Source organism: Dama dama, chromosome 5, assembly GCF_033118175.1.
Source record: "Dama dama isolate Ldn47 chromosome 5, ASM3311817v1, whole genome shotgun sequence".
Taxonomy (NCBI): domain Eukaryota; kingdom Metazoa; phylum Chordata; class Mammalia; order Artiodactyla; family Cervidae; genus Dama; species Dama dama.
Genome location: NC_083685.1, coordinates 58,063,713 through 58,076,282, shown reverse-complemented (window position 1 = coordinate 58,076,282; position 12,570 = coordinate 58,063,713). Strand labels below are relative to the sequence as shown.

The window sequence follows — 12,570 nt, the reverse complement described above, 5'->3', positions numbered from 1 at the left end:
GATTGAAGGCAATGGCACCCCACTCCAGTACTCTTGCCTGGAAAATCCCACGGACAGAGAAGCCTGGTAGGCTGCAGTCCATGGGGTTGCTAGGAGTCGGACACGACTGAGTGTCTTCACCTTCACTTTTCACTTTCATGCATTGGAAAAGGAAATGGCAATCCACTCCAGTGTTCTTGCCTGGAGAATCCCAGGGACAGGGGATCCTGGTGGGCTGCCGTCCATGGGGTCGCACAGAGTCAGACACAACTGAAGTGACTTAGCAGCAGCAGCAGCAGCAGCCTATTGATTCTGAAGTATGGTACATAGGGGTCCTAATAGCTCACCAGAGAATGATGCCCTGCCTCCCACTTGTCAAGAGTGAGAGGATGGACTTCTGGAAGGATATGTAGCTTGTTTATTCTTTCTTGGTAAGACTTATATTGTCTTCTGCTTAGCAGGTAACTTCAACTCTAGAGAACTGAAGTGGGCCAGGTGAAGGCCAGAGAGGAGACAAGACAGATGATTTCTCAGGCCACCTCTTTCCTGTGACCTAAGGGAAAGAGATGAATGAGTTGTTGATGTTTCACTGAAGTAGGAGAAGAAGTGAGGACATGGTTGGAACCTTGGCACAATATTTGTGGCTGTGCACATGGCTGGAGCATCTTTTGTTGCCACCTCTTATTTTTTAAGTGCGATAGGAGATCAGTTCAGTTCAGTTCAGTTCAGTCACTCAGTCGTGTCCAACTCTTTGCAACCCCATGAATCGCATTACACAGGCCTCCCTGTCCATCACAAACTCCCGGAGTTTACTCAAACTCATGCCCATCAAGTCGGTGATGCCATCCAGCTTTCTCATCCTCTGTCGTCTCCTTCTCCTCCTGCCTCCAATCCCTCCCAGCATCAGGGTTTTTTCCAATGAGTCAGCTCTTCGCATCAGGTGGCCAAAGTACTGGAGTTTCAGCTTCAACATCAGTCCTTCCAATGAACACCCAGAACTGATCTCCTCTAGGATGAACTGGTTGGATCTCCCTGCAGTCCAAGGGACTCTCAAGAGTCTTCTCCAACACCACAGTTCAAAAGCATCAATTTTTCAGTGCTCAGTTTTCTTCACAGTCCAACTCTCACATCCATACATGACCACTGGAAAAACCATAGCCTTGACCAGACGGACCTTTATTGGCAAAGTAATGTCTCTGCTTTTTAATATGCTATCTAGGTTGGTCATAGCTTTCCTTCCAAGGAGTAAGCGTCTTTTAATTTCATGGCTGCAGTCACCGTCTGCAGTGATTTTGGAGCCCCCCAAAATTAAGTCTGACAGTGTTTCCACTGTTTCCCCATCTATTTCCCATGAAGTGATGGGACCAGATGCCATGATCTTAGTTTTCTGAATGTTAAGCTTTAAGCCAACTTTTTCACTCTCCTCTTTCACTTTCATCAAGAGGCTTTTTAGTTCCTCTTCACTTTCTGCCATAAGGGTGGTGTCATCTGCATATGTGAGTTTATCGATATTTCTCCCAGCAAGCTTGATTCCAGTTTGTGCTTCTTCCAGCCCAACATTTCTCATGATGTACCTATCCACAAAACAAGAAAAAACTGACCAAACAGAAAATCAACAACTGTTCTTAGATCCATCAGAGAATTGAGGTCACAAGGTATACCTCTGCCCCCAGAGTTGGAAAAGACAGACAGATAGAGACAGAGAATCACAGCTTACTGGAGCAGAAGGCTTTGCGGAACCAGTGGTGGAGTCAGAGAACCTAAACTGTAATTAAATAATTGCTGGAGTCTCAGTGTGGACAAGTTGGAGAGTTAAAAATGCCAGGGGTGCCCCTTCTTAGGTGGTCTCTATGCTTTGGTGAGTTTCACCTGTGGGAGACCTACCAGTTCTCACACTGAAGAGCAGAGAGAAATCCCTTTGTGCTTCTGCCAGAGGGGAGAGCAATGTAGCCATTTTGAAACTGTCCAGAACTCCTTGTTCTCGATAAGACCTGGCCTCAGGGAAACTATTTTACAGAAGCCTACACAACAGGGATTTTACCAGAGCCTGATGACCTTGGGGTAAAGAAATATCCACCCAGCCTTCCTGTTTCATCTAAGAGGGAGAAAAAGAACAAAACTGAGAAGTCGCTGTGAAGGTCACAGCCCCAGGGTAGGGACTCGTTAAAAGACTCCGACCTCAGAGCAGGGATAGAGGCTATGTGGACACAGAAGGGGAAAGGGACGTGGGACAAACTGGGAGGGCGGCATTGACATATAGCCACCACCAGGCGTAAAATAGGAACTCGTCGGAAGCTGCTGCCCAGCACAGGCTGCTCACCCCAGCGGTCTGTGATGACCTAGGGCGTGGGATGAGGGTGGGCTGGGAGGGAGACTCAAGAGAGAAGGGAGATATGCGCTCGTATAGCTGATTTATTTTGTTGTACAGCAGAAATCACCACAACATTGTAAACAATTATACTCCTACTTAAAAAAAGACCAAGACCTAATCCTAAGACCATGGAATGCTTTTCCTTCCCCCACATTTTACCAACACATCAGTAGGACTCCAGTGTAATATCAGGGGACTACATCAGAAATAACACCACACCTCAGACTTTATTTAAGAAGAAGTCTCTAGGGAAGCATGATGACATCAGAAGGGAAAGAAAGGAGGAAAAAAAAAACCATCAGAGGAAAATTTTAGCCTCTAACACCTACAGGATAGCAAACAGTAAACAGAGCATTACTCTTAGCCAGATAAACATAAAGCTTTATACGAAAGACCTATTTATTTTTTTCCATTTTATCCAGTAAATTATGTTCTTTAAACAAAAAAATATTACAAGGTATACTAAAAGACAGCACACCATAAAGATACAAAACAAGCATATCCATTGCTTCTCGGCCTTTTGTCTAAGATCAAGTGTAGTATCTGTTCTTATCAGTTTAATATCTGGTACATCCTCTATCTGAGGACAATATATTAAATGGAATTTTGGGATTAGGAGTTGGAATAGGAACTTGCTCCGTCCACTCCACGCATCGACCTGGTATTGCAGTACTTCCAGGAATGGTGCACCCCCCCTTTTTGGGGGGAATTAAAAAAAAAAAAGCCAAGCATATCCACATCCAACTATGGCAGAAACTTTGGAATTATCAGGCCAGTAGTTCTGAACAACTATAATTAATATTCTAAGGGCTCTGATGGAAAAATGGACAACGTGCAAAACGAGGTGAGAAATATAGGCAGAGAGATGGACATTCTAAGAAAGAAGCAAAAGGAGATGTTAGAAATCACAACATAGTGACAGATATGAAGAATACCTTAGGCTTAGCAACAGATTGGACACAGCCAAGGAAAGAATCAATGAGCTTGAAGACATGTCAATAGAAACTTCTAAAATTGAAATGCAAGAAGGGAAAATAGTGGAAAAGAACAGAATATCTAAAAACTGTGGGATGATTACAAAAGGTGTGAATGTCAAGCATTAGTCACCACAGTGAAAGGAGAATAGACTCCCCTGACCTCATGTGTCCTTAAGGTAACACCAGACAGAATCCCTCCTGGGCTGTAATTACCCCTTGCTCATATCTCCCAAAAGAATAGAAGTAATTAATTACATGGTGAGTTCGGGAGAAGGAATGAAGTACACCAGTTCTTTTTGTGTTCTCCACTTTTCTACCATGAAAAAAGATGGCCTGTCTCAATTGGCAGTACCGTATTTTCCCACTTTTGCTAGGTGGGTAAGTTTTATTCTGATAGAATTATCCAGAAACTTATTTTTGTTGCACTTTGTTTTAGCATAAGTTTCCTAGCAAACAGAACCTGAGATGAAACCTACATGCTAACTTCTACTGGGGAGGGGTAAAATCCCAGAGCAAATGGGATGAGGGAAAACATATGAGGAGGGGAAGAATGGAGAACAAATGTGAAGTGGTAGGTGTATTACTAAATTGGCCATGGCTTTACCGAAAAATTAAAGCTTAATTAGTTACCTTGTCACTTGTCACAAGCTGTGTGGACCCATTGTCTCAGAAAAGCTCTTTGGTGGGAGAAGGGATAAATATTGTTTACCAACTAACCCCTTCCCATTCTGTATACTATTTCGTATTGGTCAAAGTTTGCTCCAGATGGCGTGTGCTCCCTTACACTTCCGGGTTGTATCACTCAAATTTCCAGGCAGCTGATGGGGAAGTGAGATCCCACACGCACAGGGTGAGAAAAGCCAGCTCACCACTGAGTCCTATCCCTTAGTCCCAGGGACCAGAGCTGCTGTGGCTTTCACTGTGATGTTCATGGAGGAGTAGTGTCAGAGCCTTAGAGGCATGCAGCTATGGAAGACGCCACGTCTGGCACAGTGGCTGTGCGCTGTAGTTAAAAGTGCGGTGCTTCACTACCATGCCCTGTGATCTCTCTGATTTTTACAGAAGCCAGAGAGTTGACTCAAAAGAAAATACCATGGGAAGCTCTTCAACTTTAACAATGGTGTTTATCTCGGTCACTCTTCAAGGAAGGTGGTATTACTCCTGCAAATGGCAAGAGATAGGGAGTTTCAGGAGCTAACACATAGCCAGTGGTTGTTAATCAGGGGTGATTTTGCCCCCCTAGGAAATAAGGAAGATCCCTTGGAGAAGAAAACAGCAACCTGCACCAGTATTCTTGCCCAGGAAATCCCAAGAACAGAGGGGCCTGGCAGGCTCCAGTCTGTGGGGGTCCCAAAGAGTCAGACACAACTTTGCAATTAAAGAACAACAGCAGCAAGGGGATATTTGGTAATGTCTGGAAGCGGTTTAGGTTGTCACAACTAGAAGGTGTCACTGGCATCTAGTGGGGGGAGGAGAGAGATGCTGCTGAGCATCCTAAATGCCCAGGAAATGCCCCACAGCAGAGAACTGTCTGGTTCAAATGGCAATAGTGCTGAGTTTAGACCTTCCTACCACAGTGACCCCAATCCACAGGACAGGTAATGGATTTGAGGATGCTGCCAGAAACTAAGTACCTCTGTCTTCATTATACATTCAAGAACCAAGGAAATAATCACAAAGCAAGTATCCAAAACCACTGACCCACAATTGGATGGACTTGGTCTCAGTAAGCCTCTGTTTTAACCAGAAGACTGTGTTGGTGTTTCAGACCTCCTGCTATCGGTAACATCTCATACACTGTAACTAACAGCCCTTGAAAAGTCTAGGTTTGACTCTTACCCTGGCGTACAGTTACCCAGGCAATTTGCCTCAGTTCCCTTCCAGGGAGGATCAGAGGAGAAATTATTGTCTGTATTTTCAGTGGCATTAGAGGGTCCTTCCTCAAGGGGATCCATCTATTAATCCTTCAGTCAATGGACTCTGGGTTTGTTACCTGACTTAGATCTTGAAACTCAGTGATAGAGTACAGTTTTCCATCATGGGAGGCAATGATGGCATTTTCCTCAACAGTTCTTGATTTTTTAAAATTATTTAAATCAAGTATCACCCTAGTCAGCTTCCCAAGGCCGTATATCCCTGAAAGTAGGCACTCTCGCTCATACAAAGGCCTTTCTGCTCTTAATGTTACTTGGGGCTTGCTTTCCTTTGATGGTAAAGCACCACCACTTGGTTTTTGAAAGTCCAGATACCTTTTACCACCGTGGATTAGAGGGAGCCCAATTCCGTCATAGCATCTTCCACTGTGATCCCTGGCCTACAGAAGGCAGCCATCACTGAGCTTCTCAAAGATGCTGGTACTACTGCCTCTGGTTCCCCATCATCCCTACCATCCACCTTCAGGCCTGGGAAACATAGTCAGGTGGTAAAGCTTTGAAAATGAATCCATTGTCACATGCCCACCTTCTTTAGATTTCTGACTCCTTTATCTAAACTATGTCAAGGAAGTTCCAACATCACCCCATCATCTCCTTCTGGCCATTGCGGTGACTAGGCTGGAAGGAGCTGTTGCAGCAGTGAATAAGAACCAGCTCCAGGTGTCCTCACCAGAACCCTGAATCCTGAATCACAGGTAAGTGCCAGTGGCAGTCCATTCTCACCCATCCAGCCTCTGTCTACCTCCTCTGGTCAAAGCATCTCAAGACACACACCCACGGTGTTCCCACAGTTCCTGCCAGATCGTGTCATCAGGCGTGACCTTTCCTTTGGCAAATAGGCTGGTTCTTCCCCAGCAGGGTTTGTACTTCCTCTTGTATCATTATTTGCGTGGGGGCAGGGAAGTGGGTCAGAGTGGGTCTTGGGGAAAACTTGAGAATGAACGTCATGTGGGGAGGTACCTGCTTCTGGTGAGGTCATTGCATGCCCTCCAGGCAAGGGGGAATCTTCACCTCTGACCGGGAGAAACAGGCTGTTTCTGCCAGCCAGGGAGAGTCAGGTTTGTCTGCATCAATGTCTCCATGCTAGTGTTCAGCTTCCCACTCTTTCCTTATCGAAGTCCTGACTTTGACCTAGAGGCATGTTGAGGCTATACTCTTAGTTTTCTTTACAGCTCTGCTGCCCGGAACTGATTTTCAGTACAGATACCTTTCAATGGCAGGACATGCGAGCCTCATTTAAAGCAACTCTCAAAGTCCTTTGACTTTCAGAGCATGACTTAAGTTGGTAATAGGTGCCCCGAGCCTATCATCTTATCAAAACCTCAGATTCCTTGAAATCAGCCACCCCTGCACCTCAATCATTGCCCCTTCCTTATCAAATATGGTAGCACCATGATATTCCCAAGTTTAGCCATTCACCTGTACTTCATCCCAATTAACCATGGGTGAATGAGTTGGTTATTGTAATGCCACTTCAAAGGGCTCTTACCATTTCACTTACCTGATTGATTTCAGACAATCAAATACAGAATCAATTCCAAAATCTCACTCTGAGGGTCTTTCAAGGACACTTCTGCTAACTTTCTCTGTAAACAAAGTCTGAGGCAAAGCTTGTGTGTGAATGCTTTATTTATTGGTAGTGTAATCCCAAGATAGCAAGAGTCAAAAAAGTGAAGTGAAGCAGAGAAGGAAGAGTGGCAAATACATGGAAGGTGATCCATAAGTGAACTGGTCACAGCTTTGTAGGAAAACACAGCCAATTATTTGATCTTATGAGAGGTATCCACGTTAGGAAATACCTTCTAAGAACAGTCCATTGAGGAGAATGTCGCAGTTTTCTATTGCTATGTAACAGGCTAGTGAGAGAACGTAGTGACTTAAAATAATCATTTTGTTTTTCCCAACTTTTACGAGGAATATGGGAAGAATGGGACTGAGTGGTTCATCTCTAGTCCATGTGACATCAGCTCTGGTCGTTGGGATAGACAATCCATTGTCAAGATGGTGTCTCCACTCCTGGTCTGGGATAGCTGGTAGTTGATGTGAGCTCTTGGCTGAGAGCTCAGTTGGGGCTACTGGTACATGGATTCTCCATGTGGTTTGGGCTTCTTTCAGCATTGTGGCTCAGTTTTCAGAGTGACCATCTCAAGAAAAGGCGCTCTAGGGCAACAAGGCAGAAGTTGTAAGACTTCTTACGAAGTCCAAGAAGGCTGCTTCCACTACATTCTATTAATTAAGCAAGTCCCCAAGGCCAGTGTCGATTCCAGGGGAGGGGAAATTAAGCTCTACCTCTCAATGGAAAGAGTGACAAGAATATGCCGCCATCTTTAATTTACCACAGTCCACAGGCCAGGAAAGAGGACCAGCAAATACAAAATGTTACATGACTGAGCGGGCCAGCATTATACAAGAAAACACAGCCAGTTATTTGGACATTTCAGTCCCAAATAGGATGTTAGGAAAAAACCACCTCAGAATAGTCTATTGAGAAGAAAGGAGACTTTATCTGCTATTTCCTCACCCCCATGCTGTGTGTTGCCTTTCGCTGTCAAAGTCTGCCATATAACTCGGCAACTCCTACATTCCTGAGTTGTGTCACTTGCCCTTCTTCTTGCCAGGTGACTGCTGGGGAAGCCATATTTCATAACCCACTATGTGACCCTTCATCTGAGTTGAAAGTAAGTGGGATGATCGACTCAGCACCTCCAATCCTCGGCGGGAAAGCGGCTGTAGCTCTTGACAGTGGTAGGTAGGCTGGGTCACTCTACAGCCAGACCTTAACCTGTGTGTGTGTGCAGAAGGGTGGGGGGCAAGGGGGAAGTGGAAAAATAACTAGTGGTGTTAGAAATCGGTGCTGGTTAACTTAGGTGACAGTGATGGAGAGTAAGACTCTCCAGTGAGAGCAAATGAGGCTGAGTGAGTCTGGGGAAATGCACAAACCTGGTCCAGTGCACACGTTTAAACATTGCCATTCAGTGGAACTTTCACAAGTAGTCAAGTCATAAAAGAGATGCTTTTCCATCCATCTAAGGTCTCTCGTGGTTGACTTAGAACCATCTGTGCCTCTCTCAACTGGTTCCAAACTTGGGAGGGGTAGCTGGATATTTTCTATTGTCTCTCCAGATCTCCTACCCACATTCGTCCACCTGTCTGAGCTCTGGGAGGCTGCCTTTATAGACTTTCTGTAGAAGTTTCTAAGTTTCTGGCTTTCGGTTGGTTTAGCCAATAGGATGCACCAAAGGACAGGTCAGAGGATAAGCCTGGAGTAAGGTTGCACTGTTGGCTGTGTCCCTTTAACAAAGAGCACAGCTCGTACCAAACGATCTTCTCCTGTAACAACTCTCATAAGACTCCAAAGCTACCTCCTCCCTTGTCCTGTCTGGTCCAGGAGCTCACCTCTGCTGCTGATCCTGGGGTACCCACCACTCTTTGTAGGTTTCCTTTAACACAGCCCACACATCTGGAGACCTGGGTTTGATCCTTTTGTCCAGAAGATCACCTGGAGAAGGGAATGGCAAGCCACTCCAGTATTCTTGCCTGGAGAATTCCATGGACAGGGGAGCCTAGCAGCCTACAGTCTACAGAGGTCGCAGAGAGTCAGACACAACTGAGCAACTTTCACTTCATGTCTTCACACATTTGTAAAGTGTCTGTTTTAATTTATTTTATTTTTGGTTGCACTGGGTATTCGTTGCTGCGGGCTTTCTCTAGTTGCAGCAAGCGGGAACTACTTTCTAGCGGTGGTGCATGGACTTTTCATTGCAGTGGCTTCTCTTATGGCAGAGCATGAGTTCTAGAGCATGGGCTCAGGAGTCGTGCATGGGCTTACATTCTACAGCATGTGGGATCCTCTGGGACCAGGGATCCAACCTATGTCCCCTGCATTGGCAGGTGCCCTCCCAACCACTGGACCACCAGGGAAACCCAAAGTATCCTTTTTTAAACTCTCTTTAATTACAGGCTTGAGTGTGTCTTCTGTTTCCTATGGGTATCCTAACTGATACAGGTGGGGACAGGAGTGTAGTTAATTTTCACGCCTACATCCACAAAGTAAGCCCTACTAATGGTTAGTAGATTGCTAGTAGATACTCTTTAGTTATATATAAACATAAAAGTTTTATTATTGGTTCATTGTGTTCCTATAAGTAGCAAATAAAGGACTTCAGTTTTTAATCAGTCTGAGGCTTATCAGGAGAACCCCTAGGAGCTCAACCAGACTATTACTGGGATGGAGTGAAATGCCAGCCCGTTCTCAGGGGAAATAGATGAAACTCTCATTTCCTACCATCTGCCAGATAAGAATTGGAAGTAGAGAGCTAATGAAAACAGTTAATTTACTCTTTTTGGGAAATTAGGCAAGGCCCAACATTGATTTTATCTAGGCAAAAAGGAATGTTAGTTACTAAGTGGCAAATATCCATGAATACTTTTGTCTGACTGTGATTCAACTGATTATAACTTTAGAGCTGTGAGTTCCATCAGTGGCTACTTGTCATGTGTGGCCACTTAAATGTGAATTCACTAAGGTTAAATAAAATTTAAAATCAACTTCTGGGTCACCCTAGCCACACTGGAAGTCCTCAGCAGTCCTGGGTGACCAGGGCTACAGTATTGACGGCACAGATATAGAACTTTTCCACCATCGCAGAACACTGTGTGGATAGCATGCTCTTAAGAATTAAGCCTACTTTTTCTATGTTGCATTTTTTTAAACTACCATATTTATTGAATTTTCGGGCACTCAATCTTCAGATGCCTGAGAACCTGAGAACTTTATTTAAAGTGTGTATTATATTACTTGGAGAAGTAAAAAGAGTTGTGAACCTTTTGAGGAGAAAACACTTTGAGTTACTTCAGAAATTTTTAAAGGACGCATTTTAATTCTGAAAAATTTATTAAACAAAATAGTGAAATAATATATTCATCCTAATTGAATAAAATATGTGTGCTTTCTTTTCCTCAGATACTGGGATCAGCATTATAGCAGCTTAATTGATTTTAAAATAAAAAATCTTACAAGCCTTGTATAAAAGATTCAGAATTATTTTTGGCTTTAACATATTGAAAAGGAAAGTACTTATTAAATAAAAATGTGAAAAGAAATTAAAAAGACATACACCCACTCCCTCCAAGTAAGGTAAAGAAAAATTAACATTTTGGGTACTTACACTTGAAATCTATTTTGAAAAAAAAAAAAAAAAGACAAATTTAATCATGAAGCATTCCAGCCATAATAAGATCTATAATATCTAGGATATTAGAATGGGTTGGGTAGACAAATAAATCCAAATAAATAGTAAGCAGAGCTTAGATAAGAGGTCTTTAAATTATTTTTTTATGCATGTCAGTGTTCATCCTTTATATATTTTGAGATAAAGCCAGCTTGCAGTTTTACTTTTAAATTCTCAGAGTAGCCAGGGTTTTCTTAGAAGGGTTGTCATCATGGTTGGGTTGTACTACCTTCTCCTGGAAAATATGTTAAATGCCAGACCACATAGATGAGCACTGAAAGTACCGCTATTGACTATTTTAAATTGGCATGCTGTTCTGCTGCAAGAAAAACAAAACTGAGGGACGTGGAGAAAAGGTAAATTTAGGTCATCCTGGACATAAGTAGACTAAGATCAGTCAGTCTATTAAGTTGCCAAGATTTGCAAAGAATTTTTTAAGCCACACCTTTTTTTTCTTATTACCAAAATAATTCATATTCATTGTGGATATGTGAGAAAACACAATTAAGCAGATAGAAGAATATGACAATGACCAATTTGTTCTCCCTAGAGATAAACTCTATTAATAGTTTGGGATGCATCCTTCCAGAATTCATGTTTCCTTGTATGGAAAAATATACTAGTTTCACCACTTGAGGGTGTCAAGGTGAAACTTTTAATTTGCAATCTGCTCTTTTTCATATTACAACATCTTGTATCATTGGAAACTTTTAAAACACCTTTTTTTTTTTTTTTAAAGAGCAGCCAGAATTTTTCTGATCTGTGAAGTCCACTTTAGTAGTATTAAGTATCCCATTTCCCCATCAGTCAACTGCCTGATTCAGACTATTTGATCTAGTGATTCCCTAAACAGTCAGCTCTCAGTTTTCCATGATCAGAAAAAAATGACCAAAAAAGATTTTTTTTTTTTTTACATCAATAATACTCCCTACTTTTCTGCTTCCCAAACCTCACTTGAAGACTGTCAATGCCTTTTCAAGTCCAACAGGGACACATCCACACATCCAAGGAAGGTAGAGGAATTTTCTTTAAGTTACTCCGGAGCAACTAAGAAAGCTTTAGCACGTCATCTTAAATGTGTAACATCATCCAAGAGGAGAGCTGTGACATCACGAGGAGTCAGCAAGGAGCCACCTGTTGGCGTGGACCTCGAGTCACGTCATCATTTTGTGTTTGAAGACCATCTTTCCGGAGGCAGTAGAAGCAGTGAGGAGGTTATTGTTACAGACAAAGGGTATGTGGCAGGCAGAGGGGAGGCAGAAGCCACTTGGATGAAGATGGGGTGGGTCGGTGCGGCATGCAGGATCTTCTGAGAAGGCAGAAGTAAGTAAACTGGTAAATGGAGAGCCATGAGGTGGGAGAGAGTCCACGTGGTCTTGTAGGTCTTTTTTTTTTTTTTTTTTGACAACTCAAGTACCAGCTATGAAAGAAGATAAGAAAAAGAAGAGGAAACAGTTTGGATCAAGCAAAATAATGTCAGTTTTGATCATGTTACCTTTGAATTGCGTGGGACATATCTCAGTGTAATATACAGTTGGAAACAACCATTCTGAAACTTGGGCTCTGGGCTCAGAACTCAGATTTAGGGCTATGTTTTCCCCGTTTCTGCAGGACTTCACAGAGTCTTTAGTTTGACAATACAGATTGCAAATTTCCAAGAACAAGCAATCTATAGCTGGCATTTCTCTACCTTATTTGTACATGAAATCTAGTGTTCCTTGAAACATTATTTTGGAGACATGGGTGTGCTGGTATCACTGAAGGCTGGGCATCGATCAGATCCCCAAAGAGATAGTGTTGCACAGGAAAAAAAGAAGGCTGAAGATGAGACTTGGGAGTCTCTAAGACATGCCACGTCCAAAGAGTGCAAGGAGAACAAGCAATGCCTTATTTTGATTCCTTATTTTATTTTTCTATTCCAATGAAAGCTATGCTGCCTCAGAACGAAATACTCTGTCTAAAGTTTTACCATTTCATAGGTATATTATATGGTTTTCACAGTTCTGTGTCCATTCATACATTTATAAAATTTCTTTTAACTCTTAAAAGCTGTACCCCAAATTCAGATGGATGCTGGA

The 12,570-nt window shown here is 42.9% G+C and overlaps 1 non-coding gene across 1 annotated transcript; it reads left to right on the top strand.

Annotated features, from left to right (window-relative positions):
• The first annotated feature begins 2,854 nt into the window (after nt 1-2,854).
• Nucleotides 2,855-3,045, top strand: LOC133058234 (U2 spliceosomal RNA). The gene has a single exon (XR_009693334.1). It is a non-coding gene; the product is annotated as a U2 spliceosomal RNA (small nuclear RNA).
• Nucleotides 3,046-12,570: the final 9,525 nt, after the last annotated feature.